Raw genomic sequence first — 19,488 nt, 5'->3', positions numbered from 1 at the left:
TTAGGTCAGCCTGTGTCTCTCAAGCTGCTGCGGAACCACAAGTCCCAGCATTCTCTGGCTGCGCACAAAGAACCTGGAGCTTTACAACAGCTGGAGCGCCACAGCGACCCTGTGCACCACAAACCCAGCGCCGACCACGTGACTGACTCCTCCGCTTTCCCGCCACGTGACGTCAGGGAAGCCCTGTGAGTGAATGGAACGCAAAGAGGGGCGGGGTCGCTGTTGACGTTCGGGTGACGTCGCCCGTGACGCACAGTTCCCGGAAGTGGAGTGCACTCGTTGGAGGTGGAGATTGTTGTTGTTGTGGTGAGGAGCCCCAGGTGCGCCCCTGACACCTCCCGTCTCTGTACCCCGCAGTACGGCCCTTGTGGCATTGCAGGTAAGCGCTGTACAGCGAGGTGGGGGAGGGAGGTGTGCGCACGCTGAGTGTCATGGAAGCCGGTATCTGTGTGAGGCCATACCGGGGTCTGGGACAGAGCAGGCCTCAGCATTGTGTGGAAGTCTCCTAATACAATGAGCTGAGCCAGAGCTACGTCACCTGAGGACAGCAAGCATGTGCTGGGATTTGTGGTTCCACAGCTGTGATGACACGACTGAGCTCCTGGCAGGGGTATGACTATGTGCCTGGTGAGGGAGGAGAGGGCACTCATGATTGGAGTATTGGGTCTCATGCACATGGGTGGTTTCTTTTCTCCACTGGTGGGGAGGGAAATCGGCATTAAAACACACGCAAATAAAAGTTTACAAACGCGTTAAGGTGCGTCAGACGTACCGGGACCCGTACTCTCCGATCGACCTCGTAATACTCGGACCACGCTGTACCCACAACAGTGGAAGGGACCCAAAATCTCCAATAGAAACCTCCAAATGATCCCTGTGGTACCCCAACAGGACTGGAAGGGGGAAACAACTGGATGGAGTTCTCATATTGGCTACGACCCCCAACGTGGTATGTGGAGAAAAAAGGAGAGCGGGGCTCCAATGGTGACGCTCAAAAAACAAGTAGGTTTATTAATGCCAACATACAAATAATAAAAGTGATCACATAAAAATAAAGCAATGTGGGGAGTGATGAACCTTTCCCGATGCGTTTCGTCCTCAAGGACATCTACAGGGACACCTACTTTTTTTTTTTTTTTTTTTTAGCTACACCATTGGAGCCCCTCTCTCCTTTTTTCTCCACATACCACGTTGGGGTCATAGCCAATGTGAGAACTCCATCCAGTTGTTTCCCGCTTCCAGTCCGGTTGGGGTATCATGAGTAGAGGTAGACCGATATGGTTGTTTCTCTGGCCGATATTTGGAAATCGGGGGCGGCCGGCGGCTGATTTTTTATTTTTTTTCCCTCATCTCAAAAAACCTAGGGTGGAGAGGTGGGGTGCACCCTGTCAGTGTCACATCAGTGCCCACCAGTGCAGCCCATCAGTGCCACCTCATTAGTGCCCACCAGTGCAGCCCATCAGTGCCACCTCATTAGTGCCCATCAGTGCCACCTCATTAGTGCCCACCAGTGCAGCCTATCAGTGCCCAACAGTGCCACCTCATCAATGCCCACCAATGCAGCCCATCAGTGCCACCTCATCAATGCACCAGTGCATCCCATCATTGCCCACCAGTGCATCTCACCAGCGCATCACCTCATCAGTGCCAACCAGCGCATCACCTCATCAGTGCCAACCAGTGCATCACCACATCAGTGCCAACCAGTGCATCACCACATCAGTGCCAACCAGTGCATCACCTCATCAGTGCCAACCAGTACATCACCTCATCAGTGCCAACCAGTACATCACCTTATCAGTGCCAACCAGTGCCTCACCACATCAGTGCCAACCAGTGCATCACCTCATCAGTCCCAACCAGTGCATCACCTCATCGGTGCCAACCAGTGCATCACCTCATCAGTGCCTCACATCAGTGCCCACCAGTACAGCATAATGTCATTTACTGCCACAGTGCCACCTCATCAATGCCCACCAGCGGAGCGCTCCAGGCATCTCCTAGCACAAGAAAGCTCCATTGTCCTTGGCCCTAATGTGCTGCCCCGCCTCTGCCTACAATCCCCAGAATGCAGAGCGGGCCTGTAACAGCCAATCGGAGGCGGCCGCTGCCGACATCCTCCACTCTGAAAAAAAAGGTCCCCTGACATGCTGCGCGCCCTGCCTCTGCCTACAAAGTCCAGAATCAGGGCGCACGGCACGCCAGGGGACGTTTTTTTTTTTTTACAGTGGAGGATGTCGGCAGCGGTCGGCCGCCGATTGGCTGTTACGGGCCTGCTGGTTGGCTGCCACGCTGGGTGTACCAAGATGGCCGTGGCTCCGGAGCTAGGCCAAACCGCGGCCTTTCCTGATGCTGTGACCGCGGCGGCAATCCGCGGTCAGGGCATCAGGAAAGGCCGGGGGTTCGGCCTAGCTCCGGAGCCGTGGCACCGCTAACGGCCATGTTAAATATCGGCCTAATTTTGGATAAAAATCGGCCGATGCCGATTTCTCCAAAACGGCCGATATATCGGCCGACCTCTAATCATGAGGCTCATTTGGAGGTTTCTACTGGAGATTTTGGGTCCCTTCCACTGTTGTGGCTACAGCGCGGTCCGAGTACTACGAGGTCGATTGGAAGTTTTGCATCGGAAAGTACGGGTCCTGTTTACCATCTGGGCTACATACCGATTTTGGATATCTATGCTCATACGATCCGTTGTTGCTGGCATATGGGTCCATCAGTTGCGGTAAGGGTACCCATTTCTATTTGTTTATTGAAGATTCATTTCTGGATGCCCTCACACCAGTCTTTCTATACTCGTTTACTTGAGGAATACCACTTCATTGCTGTAGACTCGCCATCCATATTCTGTAAGACCTGGTTATTGGATTAGATTCACTTTCAACCTTCAAATCACGTCAGACTGTCTTCAGTAGTCTGCCACTGAATGATTATTGACACATTGGACTTTAGATCTGGTTGTTCACTCGACTGGTCATCTTAATAAAGTGGATGTAAATACGAAATTTTTTATTTAAGTTTTTTTCATGTCACAATGTACAGTATAAGATTTCCTATCAGCTGTGCCCAGTCTTGCCACACATAGTTAATCCAGCTCTGAGCAATCCTCTTTTATTGTTCAGTGAAATAAAAACAGACTTGCAGAGAAAAACCTTAGTCCGTTCTGCCCCCTTGCTGTGAGTGACAGGTTATTTACATATCTCATGCACTAGCCCGGAGACAGGCATTATTTTTTAATTCCCACCCCCACTCCTTTTCTAAAGTCATGTGGTTACTTTTCTGGATTTTGACTGGATGTTAGTGATCATAGCAGAATTTAGTGTAAGGAATACACAGGAAAAAATGCATGTTGACAAGGGGAGTGTAGAGGAAGGCGGGGAGTCTACTGACATCACGACTCCACCCACAGAGCTCCAGACAACAGATCCACCCACAGAATCTGCAGTTTTTCAAGTGGAGTTCCACCCATAAATATAACATTACAACAGTAGTTTTAAAAAAATGTCAGTCCTTTTACGAAAAAACTATTTTTTTTTAGATGCCTTCAAAGTGTTGTTGCTAGGCAGAATAGTTAATCTTCCCTCTTCCTGCACCTAGGTGCTTAATGCTTCCTAACCTACACCGCACAGACTCCTGGGAATGTAGTGGTTGTAACTTTCCAGGAGTCTGTGCACTCCCCAGTCTCAAAGAATCATGTGACTTGGACAGCACAGGTGCTGAAACCTGATCTGACACTGCTTGTGCAGTACTGAGCATGTGCGAGATTTGCAAGGCTGAAATCCAGGAAGTCATACAGCCTGGCTTCATGATGCCCACACTTAAGATGGCCCCAGTCAATTTCTATTTTATAAAGTGTATAAATGCTGTAACAGCCGGAACTCCGCTTTCAGTTCTTATAACAGACAGAGGGGAGATATTTGACAGGTAAGGATACATGCAAGAGGCATCTATATCCTTATAGATCAGCACCATGGCAGTAGTTTAGAAAGGATGAGAGTGGGCTTACATCCACTTTAATGTTTTTTTTTTTTTTATATATGTGTACTTTTATTTTCAGTTTTAGCGCTACATTCTTTCTACCATTGCATTTTGAATATTTGTCACATTCATATGAAACAGCTTCGTTTACACATATTCTCTCTTGCACCGTGTTTATTAATTATCGTTTGCGCAATATTTTTTCCATATATAAATACAAAACATATATAACAAAGGTGTAATAATCCAAGTGATCCAACGCTAATTTGAATAAACAGTGAACATTATTTATCCTATAAAGAGTCCAGTAATATAAATGCTCAGTGATTCCGATGGATCTTCACCACGATCCGACACCTTTTGAAAAGCGATCACGTGACTAGACGCCACCACCAATGGCTGAAAAAGGGCTTGCTTGCCGTATTGGATAGACCTCTCGTTACAAAAGGTCAAAAACGGGCTCCATACCCAGCCAGGGCCTTTAATCAGGTCAGGCTTCTAAACAGGGCATGTCCATCCTCCTCATACAGTGATCATAGAGGTGACCCAAAGATGATGAAGACTCTGCATAGTGTAAAATCCTCAAAGTTTTAATGAACTTATAAAATAAAGGTTGCACTTGCAAGATTGTCGTGTAAAAACACCTGAATTCTTATGCATAGCCAGCACACATACAAAAGCCAGTGTTTCCGGGACACAAGTACAGCAGTGATGTCAACGTGTCGCTCCTCCCTACGCGCTTTGTCATACGTTTGATGTCATCCAGGGGCACATAAAATGGTAGGCTTGATCCATCCACTGGTATGTATACAATGTTTGGGCATTAGCAATTGTTAGGCATTTTGCCAAGGCACCCCTGAAGGGGCACCTGGACAACGTCAAACGTATGACAAAACGCATAGGGAGGAGTGACAAGCTGACATCACTGCTGTACTCGTACCCTCTAAGTGGGAAAACACAAATACATATTTTTTCTGCTTTACAGACTTTTATATTTTAGAGCACTGATCTCCATCGGGGGCCAGATGTGGCCCTTTGCTTGCTTTTATCAGGCCGTGGGACACTTTCTCCCACTGATACAAGGCACTATTTCTTTTGCACCAACAATGGGGCATAATTCCTGTCATTGATACCAACAATAGGACACTTTTACTACAACTGACCCCAACAGTGGGGCACTATATTCCTCCCAGTGACACCAATGATGGGACACTATTCCTCCCAATGACACCAATGATGGGACACTATTCCTCCCAATGACACCAATGATGGGACACTATTCCTCCCAATGATGGGACACTATTCCTCCCAATGACACCAATGATGGGACACTTTTCCTTCCAATGACACCAATGATGGGGCACTATTCTTCCTAATGACACTAATGATGTGACACTATTCCTTCCAATGATGGGACACTATTCTTTCCATTGACACCAATAATGGGTCACTATTCTTCCCATTGACACCAATGATGGGTCACTATTCTTCCCATTGACACCATTGATGGGGCACTATTCTTCCTAATGACACTAATGATGTGACACTATTCCTTCCAATGATGGGTCACTATTCTTCCCATTGACACCAATGATGGGACACTATTCTTCCCATTGACACCAAGGATGGGACACTATTCTACCCCTAATACCAACAATGAGGCAATATTCCTCCCACTATTACCAAAGCTGGGGCATTGTTTACTACCTGATGCCAGGACATTTTCTACTCCCACTGGCCACAGTCCGGCTCCCTCAAAGTCTGAAGGACAGTAAACTGGCCCTTTGTTTAGAAAGTTTGGAGACCCCTGTTTTAGGGTTATATATTGAATTTCATTGTGGGCCGCATTATAATTGCCCTCAAAAGGGCCGGTTGTATCTATAAGATTAGATGTCCAGCGCATCCCCTCCCCTTTATATTAGATGTCAAGAGCCACCTCACCATCAGAAGTTGAGTCCCCCACTCTCCCTTACATCACAGTGCCCCCCCTTTCCTTATGCTGCTTCTGGGAAGAAGCTGGATGCATTGCTTGAAAGCAGAAAGTAAGGGTCTGGAGGAGGACCAGAGGAGGGGTGGAGCTCTCTTGCAGCTACAGGAGAGGTGCGAGGGCCACATGAAATGGCCTGGAGGGCCGGATTCGGTCTGCGGGCCTTGTGTTTGACACCTGTGGTATATAGGAAAGTTATAACGTTTCTTTGTTTTTGTTTTTTTGTATTGTTTTACATAATTAAAGTCCTGTAGCATAATAAAGTCTCTCTTGTTTTTCTGTACTATATTTTTTTTCCCACAACAAAGAAAACTTATGAAAAATGAACTCCTGTCAACCAGAAAAAAATTCTCACATTTATTTAATCTGTGGTAGAAAGATGACAGCAGGAATCCTAATGTTTGCTACAGGTTATCGAGATCTATTTGCCAATCTGTTCACTGCTGTGTTTTTCCTTCATGAGTGTATTGAACACGTTCTGGACAGGCACTGTGGTTCTGATTAAAGCACTAGGATAATAAGCTGCAGGGGATATATATGGGGGTACAAGAAATCAGGTCTAGTCAACGTTTAACTTTCAGTGAGTGCCTGAACTCTGCATGATCTCTATGGTTGATGTTAGTACAAGTCAAATACTGTAGTTAATTCACATTCACCATATAGAATTATCTCTAAAGTGACTCATCCTGAATACTTGCAAGTGCTAATTTTCCCTGCAGGAGAACTTGCTACTTGAATGCCGGTCTGTATGTATCCCAACTCGGCATTATCTTGCTTGTTTCTACCTACTGCAAGTGCTCACAGATTTGGAGGAACCTGTTTTCAATGGGAGACCTGTCTTTGTTTGCTTCATTTTTAAATTGCAAGATCTCAGTTATCGTTAGCCTTTTTTAAATTTTGGAACACGCCTGTCCTTAATGGGAATTGGAGCACCTGACATGTATGTACATTAGCAGATCCCAAGGCTTCATGCACATTAGAAAGCTAAAAACTGCTTTAGAGAAACACTGGACAAAAAATGCCAATGTTTTTGCCCCCATTTAGCAGTGTTTAGCTTAGTAGCTTCAGCTTTAAGGAGCGGGGCTGCAGGCATCCTTACCCTCCCCACCCCCACTTGTTTTGGCATGACGTCATGCAGGGCTCGACAAATCCCGGGCGCCAGGTCGCCATGGCGACTAGAAATAGGGTCCTGGCAACTTGGCTTGGAAGGGGGGGCTGGCACCATCTGGTGGTGAGCCGTTGGTACTACAAGTTTTTACCACCAGATGTGTAAGCTGGCGCCATCTGGTGGTGGCCGTTGGTATTACAAGTTAAGCATTACAAGTTAAACAGCAATTCTAATGTAATTTTTCACTATTTTCACTGCCATCTTCTTCCCTCTAATTAGAACCCCCAAACATTATATATATTTTTTATCCTAACACCCTAGAGAATAAAATAGCAATCGTTGCAATACTTTCTGTCCCGCCATATTTGCGCAGCGGTCTTGCAAGCGCACTTTTTTGGGGAAAAAATTACACTTTTTTAAATTAAAAAATAAGACAACAGTAAAGTTATCCCCATTTTTTTTTTATATTATGAAAGATAATGTTACGCCGAGTAAATTGATACCCAACATGTCATGCTTCAAAATTACGTCCGCTCGTGGAATGGCGTCAAACTTTTACCCTTTAAAATCTCCATAGGCGACGTTTAAAAAACTCTACAGGTTGCATGTTTCGAGTTACAGAGAAGGTCTAGGGCTAGAATTATTGCTCTCGCTCTACCAATTGCGGCGATACCTCACATGTATGGTTTGAACACAGTTTACATATGTGGTCGCTGCTCACGTATGTGTTCGCTTCTGCGCGCAAGCTCGTCGGGACGGGGCGCGTTTTCTGGCTCCTAACTTTTTTAGCTGGCTCCTAGATTCCAAGCAAATTTGTCAACCCCTGCGTGACATTGCCCCAGTCTCACCGCTCTCGCATGCCCAAAGGGGTGCACAGCATGGCAATCACAGGTGTGCAGTGTTACTGGTGCGACCCCCCAATCTTGGTAAAGAGCCAGGGATGTGGCTCTTTACCTATGTGATCGGCTGTGTCCAATCACTGTCGATCACACGTAAACACAAAAGTGCCGGTAACCAGCTCTATTGCCTTACGCTGACAGAGTGAGAAGAGAGCCAATCAATGGCATCTCCTCACAGGGGAGACCTGTACAGGTAATCGGGGTGTAGTGTCACATTCCGCTCCCCATCACAGATTGCTCCGGAAGTGACGTTTCGTCGCCGCCGTCTTGCTACACCCCACACCATTGCACAGTAATGATAGAGTGTGAAGGGGGCAAGCGGACATCTTTTAACACCCATCAGAGTTTTACATTTCACAGTTATTATCATTACTGTGCAATGGTGTGGGGTGTAGCAAGATGGCGGCGACGGAACGTCACTTCCGGAGCAATCTGTGACTAGACAGGGGCACTGATCATCAGTGCTGCCTAATCAGCGCACATCAGCGAAGGAGAAAAATTACTTAAGCTGGCCATACACCTATAGATTATCTGCAGATTTTCTATGGTTAGATGGAAAACGTGCAACAGATTTCTCCATGTACGCTAAACTGTGTTGTGTGAGAGTCAGTGGGGCCCACTAGCAAGATATGGAAGCTTGGGCCAGTGGGAGATTCTTCCATCCACACAGTTCAGTGTAGATGGAGGAATCTGTTCCACTTTTTCCATCTGACCATAGAAAATCTGCAGATAATCTATAGGTGTATGGCCAGCTTTACTTACAACATTTTCTGAGAGAAACTAAAGCTGGCCATACACCTATAGATTATCTGCAGATTTTCTATGGTCAGATGGAAAAAGTTGAACAGATTCCTTCATCTACGCTGAACTGTGTGGACGGAAGAATCTTCCACTGGCCCAAGCTTCCATATCTAGCTAGTTGGCCCCGCTGGCTCTCACAATACCTGAACATTCTGATTGGGTGCCGGCATTGTTTAGGTTGAGAGCCAGCAGGGCCGGCTAGCAAGATATGGAAGCTTGGGCCAGTAGGAGATTCCTCCATTTACACAGTTTAGTGTACATGGAGAAATCTGTTGCACTTTTTACATCTAACAATAGAAAATCTGCAGATAATCTATAGGTGTATGGCCAGATTTTTTATTTTTGCAAAAAAATCAATAAAAAAGTAGCAGTTATTAGATACCACCAAAAGAAAAGCTTTGTGTGAAATAAAAATGTCATTTGGGTACAGTGTTGCACGACCACGCAATTGTCATTCAAAGTGTGACAGCGCTGAAAACTGGCCTGGGCTGGAAGGGGCTAAAATTGCCCAGTATTGAAGCGGTTAACAACCAGTGGCTGCTGCATCCTTAATATGGGGTCATCAGCTGTTAGCAGGGATTCCCAGCTGAATGTAAAAAAAAAAAAACATTGCCGGTAATAAATACCCATATCCGAGATTGCAGCCTGGCAGGCCAGGAAATGGGGGGGGGGGGGCAGGTTAAAGAGCACACCTCCCCCTTCTGAACCATACCAGACCACATGCCGTCAAAATGGTAACAGGTGCTTTAATGAGGGGGTATGAGTATCCCCCCATGTTAAGGCAATGTGGGCTGGGGGGGGGGGGGGGTTGTTAGGTTGTATGCTCTGGAATAGATTTGGGCGGGGGGGAGACTGTCAGCGATTTTTCTGTCAAGACGCTGCTGCTCCAGAATGCGCTGGCATAGGCTTCTTCTTTTGGATTATCTTTGCACAACCCAATGCATCTGGTGTAATGGGCCCTAGCACACTTCCTATCCCTTTCTGCATAAAAACAGAATGCGATTCTTTGCAAATCTCATAAATCCATATTTCATTCACAATAGAAAACATATCAAATGTTTAAACTGAGAAAATGTACTGTTTTAGGAAAAATATAGGATGATTTAGAAATTGACAGAAACGCATCTCAAAACAAATTGAAACAGGGCCATGTTTACCACAGTGTAGCATCCTCTGTTCTTTTTACTACAATTTCTAAACATCTGGGAACTATGGAGACCAGTTGCTGGCGTTTTGGAACATTAATGTTGTCCCATCTTCTTCGTATTTCTCGTGTCAAGATGCACAAAATATTTTCAATTGGTGAAAGGTCTTGACTGCAGGCAAGCCAGTTAAGCACCCGGGCTCTTCTACTATGAAGCCATGCTGTTGTCGGAGATGCAGTTTAGCATTGTCCTTCTGAAATATGGAAGGCCTTCCTTGAAAAAGACATTGCCTGACTGGGAGCATATGCTGCTGTAAAAGCTAGATATAACTGCTGCTGTAAAAGCTAGATATAAGTATTGATGTTGCCTTTCCAGATATGCAAGCTGCCCATTCCATACACACTATTTCACCACCATACTATCAGAGATGCAGGTCTTTGAACTGAGTGCTGATAAGCTGGAACGTCCCTCTCCTCTTTAGTGCGGAGGACACATCGCCTATGGTTGCCAAAAAGTATATCAAATTTCCCTTTGTTTGACCACAGAGCAGTTTTCCACTTTGCAGCAGACCATTTTAAATGAGCTTTGTCCCAGAGAAGACTGTGTTTCTGATCAGACATGGCTCCTTCTTTGCATGATACAGCTTTACCTTGCATTTTTGGATAAAACAGCAAACTGTGTTCACAGACAATGATTTCTGGAATTATTCCTGAGCCCATGCATTGATGTCCATCACAGAATCATGCCTGGTTTTTATTCTTATAACATTGGTAGCCAGCGGGACACTCTCACTTATGTATTTGGATGATAGAAAATCGCCCAAATAGAACCTACTCCAAAACTATATTAAAAAGTTTTGAATTTCTCTGCAGTTCGCAAACTTTCAACTTGTGATGGGTACCTCAATGAGTATTTCTGTTTCAGGGAATATTTCTACTAATTACAGTAAATTTATCAAAACAGTCATATCTGAAACAGATAGTTAGTTATAAAAAATATTTTTTATTGTAAAGCCTACCAGCTTTTTCTGACACTTTTAAATCTGTATTGTTTGCTAGAAAATTACATATAACCCCCAAACATATTTTTCAGCCACATGCTGAAAAAAGCAAGACTGGGGTTATGGCTCATATCTTCAGCCATAATCCCAGTAAACAACTTGCAAACTGCAACCCATATATACATATTGAGGTCGACAAGTGGTTTAACCACTTGCCGCCCGCCAATGACAGATTGGCGGCGGCAAAGTGGTTGTAGAATCCTGACTGGACGTCATATGACGTCCTCAGGATTCTGAGCCGCTGCGCGCCCCCGGGGGAGCGCATCGCGGCGATCGTTGTTGCAGGGTGTCAGTCTGACACCCCGCACCACCGATCTCGGTAAAGAGTCTCTCACGGAGACTCTTTACCACGTGATCAGCCGTGTCTAACCACGGCTGATCACGATGTAAACAGGAAGAGCCGTTGATGGCTCTTCCTCACTCGCGTCTGACAGACGCGAGTAGAGGAGAGCCGAACGGCTGCTCTCCTGACAGGGGGGGTTCGCTCTGATTGTTTATCAACGCAGCCCCCCCTCGGATCGCCACACTGGACCACCAGGGAAGCCCATCCTGGACCAGGGAAGGGCAAAAAAAAAAAGTCTGAGCAAAAAAAAAAAAAAATGCCAATCAGTGCCCACAAATGGGCACTGATTGGCACACATGGGTAAATCAGTGCCACCCCACAGTGCCCATCCATGCCCAGTGCCCACCTATCAGTGCCCATCTGTGCCACCCATAAGTATCCATCAGTGCCGCCCATGAGTGCCCAGTCTTTTTTTAGTTGTTGCGCAAAAAAAACCCCGCAGAGGTGATCAAATACCACCAAAAGAAAGCTCTATTTGTGGGGAAAAAAGACGCCAATTTTGTTTGGGCACAGTGTAGCATGACCGCGCAATTGCCATTCAAAGTGCGACAGTGCTGAAAGCTGAAAATTGGCTTGGGCGGGAAGGTGCGTAAGTGCCCGGTATGGAAGTGGTTAATAGGAACTTCATTTTTTTTTTTTTTACTGTAGCTGCTGACTTACTTACCTGGAGTCCAGTGCTGTCTTTTCACAGCTGGCTTTTCTTAGCTCTGCAGGTCCGCATTGTATCCATCTTGGATACGAAAGCCACCTATGGCTAAATGAGAAACCACAGCTGGCTCCTCACTGAGCATTCATGAACTCGTGTGGTGATCTGTCAATGCTCATGCAACTTGAGGCATGTGATGTGTCCCAGGATGCTGTGGGAGGGGCAGGGCAAGGGGTGTCTTCTTTATCTAGACAAGAATTGCGGAAGTTTGAGCGGGTACCAACAAAATCCGTACTCGCTCTCCCAAGGCAGTTCTGCTTTAACATTTTTGGAAACTATTTTTTTTTTTCCAATACATTTTTTTTGTGTCATATAAAGCAGAGCTCCGACCAAAGGGGGATGCTCCACTTGTCTGACTCCTCCCCTCCCCGCCACATTTAGGACCTTTTCGGGGGGGGGGGGGGATGGTTTTGCCCCCTTTCCTGTTTTTCCCCACAGCTGGCCCATTCTCAGAGCGCAGCACGCTTTGCGCATGCACAATAGGTAACCGGCTGTAAAGCCGCAAAGCTTCATTGCCGGCTTCCCTTAGTGGAGATGGCGGCAGCAGCAGCCCCCCGATAGCCGATTGAAAAAATCGACTCGGGTAAGGACATCGCTGAATTGCTGGACAGTTAAGTGTCCTAATATTAAACATCAGCTACAGTATTTTAAGCTGCTGAATTAAATAAACGATTCTGAAGGAGCCTGGAGCTCCTCTTTAAAGTGTTACTAAACCCACAAAAGCAATATCGGTCTGTATATGCCGTAAATCATGTTTGTTATACTCACTGTGGATCCTAAGGGGTTAATCCTACGCAGTGTGTAAAAATGCTGTTTGATCCTGTCTTATTTTTTCCCCTTCTTCCACCATCCCCAATCCATCTCCTCATGGAACAGAGCCTTGGGGTCACTATGCACATGCTCAGTTTGTTGTGTATTGCTAGAGATTTTTTTTTCTTAGGAGGGTGCATGTGATCTTCACAGGGCCAAGCAGCACTGTCCTGACAGAGGGTCAGGGGACCTACAGCCTTTATAGAACAATCAGAGGAGAATGAAAGCTCCTTCTACATGCTTTAACCAGACACTGATAAATCACAATATTGCTACATACTGCTCATAAGAAAAGGTATTTAGCAGTTTATGTTTACTAAAATAATTCAATTACTGTGTACTGTGGGAGACCAGCTATAGTGAATGCATGGTCCTGGGTTTAGAAGCACTAGTTAAAAAACAAATCTGTTATTCTTACCTGCTCTGTGCAGTTGGTTTTGCAAAGAGCAGCTCAGATCCTTCTCTTTTTGGGTCCCTCGTTGCTGGCCCCTCCCTCCTGTTGAGTGCCCCCTCAGCCAGCAGCTCTCTACGGGGGCACCCGAGCCGAGTCAGAGCTCTGTGTATCCATGTGGACAAGGAGCCCTGAATCGGCACTGCCCCCTCTCTCCCTCGATTAGCTGACTGATGTTGACAGCCACGGGAGCCAATGGCGCCATTGCTGTGTCTCAGCCAATCAGGAGTGTCCTGGACAGCTCAGACACTCGTGGACATCGCTGAAGAGAGATGGGCCTCAGGTAAGTAATTAGGGGGTTGATGCACACAGAAGTTTTTTTTTTTTTAACTTGATGCATAGAATGCATTAAGATGAAAAACCTTCTGCCTTCACAACTCCTTTTAAGTTAGTGATTAGTCAAGGGTTGAATCACTAAATTTTACAATATCGGTGTGTGTGTAATCTTTTCCCAGTTGTGCGGGAGGCTTTCGGTGTGACCTGTAATTGTTGGTGGTCTTGCAGTAGGTAGATTTTCCATACACTTGTTTGATGATGTGATACTTTGTTGAGTTAAAGGGGAGTTCCAGCCATTTGTGTGTTTATTAAAAGTCAGCAGCAACAAAAAGTGTAGCTGCTGGCTTTTAATAAACAGGCACTTACCTGCTCCAGCGCTCCAGCGACGCGCCGGCCGGGGCTCCGCTCCTCTCCCCCCCTCCCCGGCCGGCGTCTTCATCTTCAGTGTGGGCACCCGGCCGTGACAGCTTTCGGCTTCACGGCCGGGCACCCACTGCGCATGCGCGAGCGGGGCGACACTGCGCATGCGCGAGCGGCGCGGCCCGGCGCCGCGCCGTGTAATTGGCCAGGAGATCGCCTAGGACCTGTGACGTGTCCTAGGCGATCGCCAACAGCAGCCACTTCCTGAAGGCGACTAAGCTTAGTCGCCTACAGGAAGGAGGAAGTGGGACAGGAAGTCCCACTCGTGCTGAAGCCCCCACTCCCCCCCCAAAAAAATTACATGCCAAATGTGGCATGTAAGGGGGAGAGGAGTGGGTTAAGAGGAAGTTCCAAATTTGGGTGGAACTCCTCTTTAAGACTCATTTTTTACAAATATGATGTAGGTTTTGGGTTTATGAATGTTCCTGTAGAGGTGTGGACAGTCTTGAGTCAGTTTTTAACATACAAAGCTTAGTCACATTTTTGCACCACACCCATGCTTTTTCTTTGGTCTTAAAGTTGGCAGTGGAGGTGATTTTTAAAGGTCATTTTTTTCTTTGCTACTAATCCTCTTGTTGTGCTAGGGGAAATCTACATTATTATTTTTCTGATTAATAATCAAAATATGAAAAGCTATGCTTTTATGAAAGCCAGATTCAGGAAATGTAGGGGGTTTGACAGATCCTTTGAGAATAAAGTGATAGGATACTTTTACATTGTAGCCACGTTAACGGTAAAGCGCAGCTCATTTTAGTGGTGCTTTTCTGCCGCTAGCGGGGTGCTTATAACCCCCGCTAGTGGGGCGAAGAAAGCGTTAAACCTCTCCGTGTTGCTGCACTTTTTAAGCGCAGCACATGCATTCCAATGGGCAGGGGCAGTTTAGGAGCGCTGTATACAGCGCTCCCAAACCGCCCCAAAGATGCTGCTTGCAGGATATTTTGTAATGTTCCGCAAGTGCATCTCCCGGGTGTGAAAGCACTCAGGCTTTTACAATGGGTGGCATGGGAGGCGTTTTTTTAGGTGCTTTACAGGCGCTATTTTAAGGCTGCATTCACACCTCGGCGTATATACACCTGAAGCGCGACGCTCGTGCCGCTGGAGGGGCGAATTTCCATTGCTGTCTATGAGATGGTTCACATCGAACGCCGTACGCCTGCCGCCTGAAAACAAGTCCCGGACCCTTTTTTCAGGCGGCGTTCGGCATAGACAGCAATGGAAATAATTTGTGAAAAAAAAGTTAAACAAATCGCGGCAAAATACGCCGCGTACGCGGCATTACAATGTGAATGCAGCCTTATGCCTAGTACACACGATAGGATTTATCCGCGGATACGGTCCTCCGGACCGTTTCCGCGGATAAATCCTCTGAGGATTTTGATCCGATGGAGTGTACACACCATAGGATCGAAATCCGCGCCGAATTCCCATCGCGATGACGTGTCGCGCCGTCGCCGCGATGATGATGCGGCGACATGCGCGACGCTGTCATATAAGGAATTCCACGCATGCGTCGAATCATTACGACGCATGGAAGGGATGGGTTCGGACGGATCGATCCGGTGAGTCTGTACAGACCACCGGATCGATCCGCTGGAGCCGATTCCAGCGGATAGATTTCTTAGCATGCTAAGAAATTTTTATCCGCTGGAAATCGGTCGGCCCGAAATATATCCGCGGATAAATATCCGCTGGATCGTACACACCAGCGGATCTATCCGCTGAAACCGATCCGCGGATCAATTTCAGCGGATCGATCCTCTCGTGTGTACGGGGCCCTAGTGCTAAAATGCCCAAAAACCGCCTTCAGTGTGAAAGTAGCCTTAAATACTAGAAGGAAAATCTTGTACTGTTTTAGCTATTGATTAAAAGAGAAGTATGGGTTTGGCTTCCCCCGCCATTATACTTTACTAGGTGGATGCAGCATGGAGTCTCTGCACAAAGAACCGAGCCATCGAACATCGCCAATGGCTCAGTTCTCTCTGCTCCCCGTCAATCAGCAGCTCTCCTGTTCTGCTCCACAACACTCACTGGATGTCATGGTCTTACCTCTCTCCTGTCTCCTTCGTTTGACATGTGCTGGCGGCCATCTTGGTTTCTAGGTCTCTTGTAGCCTCCCACCCTGCGGCTCCTCCTTCCCACTGGGAGGAGCTGGATGCCTGGCTCATATATTAGGAGGTCTGTGGCTTCAGTTCCTTGCTTGGTCCCCCTGTGTTCACATGCTTCTAAGACTGCTGCTGCTGGTTCTGATCCTGGCTTCGTCTGACTTCCCTGCTGGTTCCTGATCCTGGCTTCGTCTGACTTCCCTGCTGGTTCCTGATCCTGGCTTCGTCTGACTTCCCTGCTGGTTCCTGATCCTGGCTTCGTCTGACTTCCCTGCTGGTTCCTGATCCTGGCTTCGTCTGACTACCCTTCTGGTTCCTGACCTCTGGTTTCACCATCCGTTTGGACTTTTGCTTTACAGCTTGATTTTCAATAAAGCCTTCTTATTTTCACTTATCTCTTGTTGTACGTCTGGTTCATGGTTCCGTAACATTAGGACCAAGCCATGAATTTTGATGGTACAGGGCCATCCTCGCTACCCACGCTGGTTGCCAGACTTGATCAGCAGGATCACCTGTTGGGTCAGTTCGCCTTGGCGTTGCAAACCCTGCTTGAACGCACGGTTCATTTCGCTCCCGTTGCCGATGGGTCGGTTGTCGCTCCTGGGCCCGCTCCTACTGCCGCTCCGGTTGTTGCGCCAGAGTCTACCCCGACACCTGTTGTTGCGCCTGCGGTGTTTCGGGGTATGACCGGTTCTGCCCCCCTTCCACAGCGATTTGGGGGAGAGCCAACTCAGTGCCGAGGTTTCCTTAACCAAGTGGGCATTTATTTCGAGTTGCTGCCACATGCCTTTCCCACTGAGAGATCAAAGGTGGGCTTCTTGATCTCGCTGCTCTCGGACAAGGCCTTGGCCTGGGCCAGCCCTTTATGGGAGAACAACAATCCGGTGGTTGCCGAGTTTTCCGGTTTTGTTGCTTCTCTTCGGAAGGTATTCGATGTGCCGGCTCGCGCCGCCTCTGCTGCGAAGCTCCTTATGTCCGTCAGACAGGGTTCACGATCCGTAGCCGAATACGCCATTGAGTTTCGTACCCTGGCAGCAGAGGTGGGCTGGAATAATGAGGCTCTGGTCGCTGCTTTCTCTCATGGTCTCTCGGATGCCTTGAAGGATGAGGTTGCAGCTAAGGACCTACCGGTGGAGCTCGAGGCTCTTATTTCTTTCCTGATTTTGATTGACACCAGACTCAGGGAGAGACCTTCCTTTAAGGAGAGCCTGCGGAGGCCTCCTAACAGTTTGGCGCCTACGTTTGCTGTCCCACCCGTGCCTCCCTCTCCTCCCACGCCTCCTGGGGTTGACTTGTCTGGGGGTGAACCCATGCAGCTGGGGTTTGCTCGCCTGTCCGAGGGGGAGAGGGTACTCCGGAGACGCGAGGGCCGATGCTTGTACTGTGGTCTCGGTGGGCATTTTCGGTTGGCATGTCCGAACCGTCCGGGAAACGCTCGCACCTGAGATCCTGTCGGGGGCAGATCTTGGGTGGAGTCTCCTCGTCCCCGGTTTCCCGTGTTGATAAACCACTGATCACTGTTGTCCTCTCCTGGGTCGGGGGCTCGGTGACGACCCAGGCGTTGGTGGACTCTGGTGCTGGTGGTTTTTTCATTGATAGTGCGTTCGCTGCCGCCAATTCCATTCCTCTGCAGGCTCGAGGTTCCCCGCTGGCTCTAGAGGCGATAGACGGCAGACCCCTCCAGCCGTCACACGTGACTCATGAGACCCTTCCAGTGGGGATAGCCATTGGTGCCGTTCACAGAGAGTCGGTCTGCTTCCAGGTTATTTCGTCTCCACACTACTCGGTGGTCTTGGGGTACCCCTGGCTCCAGAAGCATAATCCGACCTTCGACTGGAGATCGGCCGAGATCCTCTCATGGTCACCACAGTGTGGGGCTAGTTGCATCCATGGGCCTGTCAAGTTGCTGTGTACTTCCTCGGACTCTCTGTTGCCTCCTGAATACGAGGAGTACCGGGATGTATTCGATAAGGTGCGCGCAGTTGCCCTACCTCCGCACCGCCCATACGATTGTGCCATAGAGTTACAACCTGGTGCCGTTCCTCCTCGCGGCAGGGTCTATCCACTGTCGGTTGCGGAGAATGAGGCCATGGAGGAGTACGTGATGGAGGCGCTGTCCCGTGGTCACATTCGCAAATCCTCGTCCCCGGCAGGGGCTGGATTTTTCTTTGTGAAAAAGAAGGGCGGTGAGTTGAGGCCTTGCATCGATTACAGGGGCCTTAATCGCATCACGATCAAGAACGCTTACCCGATACCCTTGATTTCCGAGCTGTTCGATCGCCTTAAGGGGGCCACGGTCTTTACCAAACTCGACCTGAGGGCGGCATATAACCTGGTAAGGATCAAGGCGGGCGATGAGTGGAAGACCGCGTTTAACACCAGGACTGGGCATTATGAATCCTTGGTTATGCCCTTTGGGTTGTGCAATGCGCCCGCAGTCTTTCAGGAATTCATCAACGATGTTTTCCGTGACCTGTTGCAGCAGTGTGTGGTGGTCTATTTGGATGACATCTTGGTATACTCTGAATCCATGGAGGCCCACATTCTGGATGTCAAGCGAGTGTTGCAACGGTTACGAGAGAACAAGCTGTTCGGTAAGCTTGAGAAATGCGAATTTCACCGATCCCAGGTAACCTTCTTAGGTTACATCATTTCCGCTGAGGGGTTCTCCATGGACCCTGAGAAGGTTTCGGCTGTCTTACAGTGGCCTCAGCCCAGTGGTCTTCGTTCCTTGCAGCGCTTTTTGGGCTTCGCCAATTATTATCGGAAGTTCATCAGGGACTTCTCCATGCTGGCCAAGCCTCTCACGGATCTGACCAGGAAGGGCAGTAATTCCCAGGTCTGGCCGCTCGAGGCCACCCGGGCTTTTGAGGCCCTAAAATCCGCCTTTGTGTCGGCTCCGATTCTGTCTCATCCCAACCCTGGGTTGCCCTTTGTCCTCGAGGTGGACGCGTCCGAGACGGGAGTAGGCGCCCTTCTGTCTCAGCGTAGAACACCAGAGGGTCCGCTGCTTCCTTGTGGGTTTTACTCCCGGAAACTGTCACCCGCGGAGTGCAACTATCAGATTGGTGACAGGGAGTTATTGGCCATAGTGCAGGCTCTCAAAGAGTGGAGGCACTTGCTCGAGGGCTCGGTGGTTCCGGTTCTCATCCTGACGGACCACAAGAATCTGACCAGGCCAGATGGGCTCTGTTCTTGTCACGTTTTAATTACGTGGTCTCCTACCTACCTGGTTCCAAGAACATCAGGGCGGATGCCTTATCACGGCAGTACTCCGAGCTGTCCAGGGAGGAATCTATACCGACTTCGGTCATACCTCCGAATCAGATCCTGGCCGCCATTCGCACCAGCCTGACCTCTCCCCTTGGTGAGCAGATTTTGGCGGCTCAGTCTGGTGCT

General features: G+C 48.2%; 1 protein-coding gene across 1 annotated transcript in view; it reads left to right on the top strand.

The window, feature by feature from the left end:
• Positions 1-255: 255 nt before the first annotated feature.
• MAFK (MAF bZIP transcription factor K) overlaps positions 256-19,488 on the top strand; it is a 51,651-nt gene continuing 32,418 nt past the window's right edge. Inside the window, exon 1 of the mRNA XM_040356701.1 lies at positions 256-379. The gene's annotated coding sequence lies outside the window, so the exon portion shown is untranslated. The remainder of the gene's footprint in view (positions 380-19,488) is intronic.

Source organism: Rana temporaria, chromosome 6 (assembly GCF_905171775.1).
Source record: "Rana temporaria chromosome 6, aRanTem1.1, whole genome shotgun sequence".
Classification (NCBI taxonomy): Eukaryota; Metazoa; Chordata; class Amphibia; order Anura; family Ranidae; genus Rana; species Rana temporaria.
The sequence above is the reverse complement of the archived record's forward strand: the minus strand, read 5'-3'. Positions and strand labels throughout refer to the sequence as shown.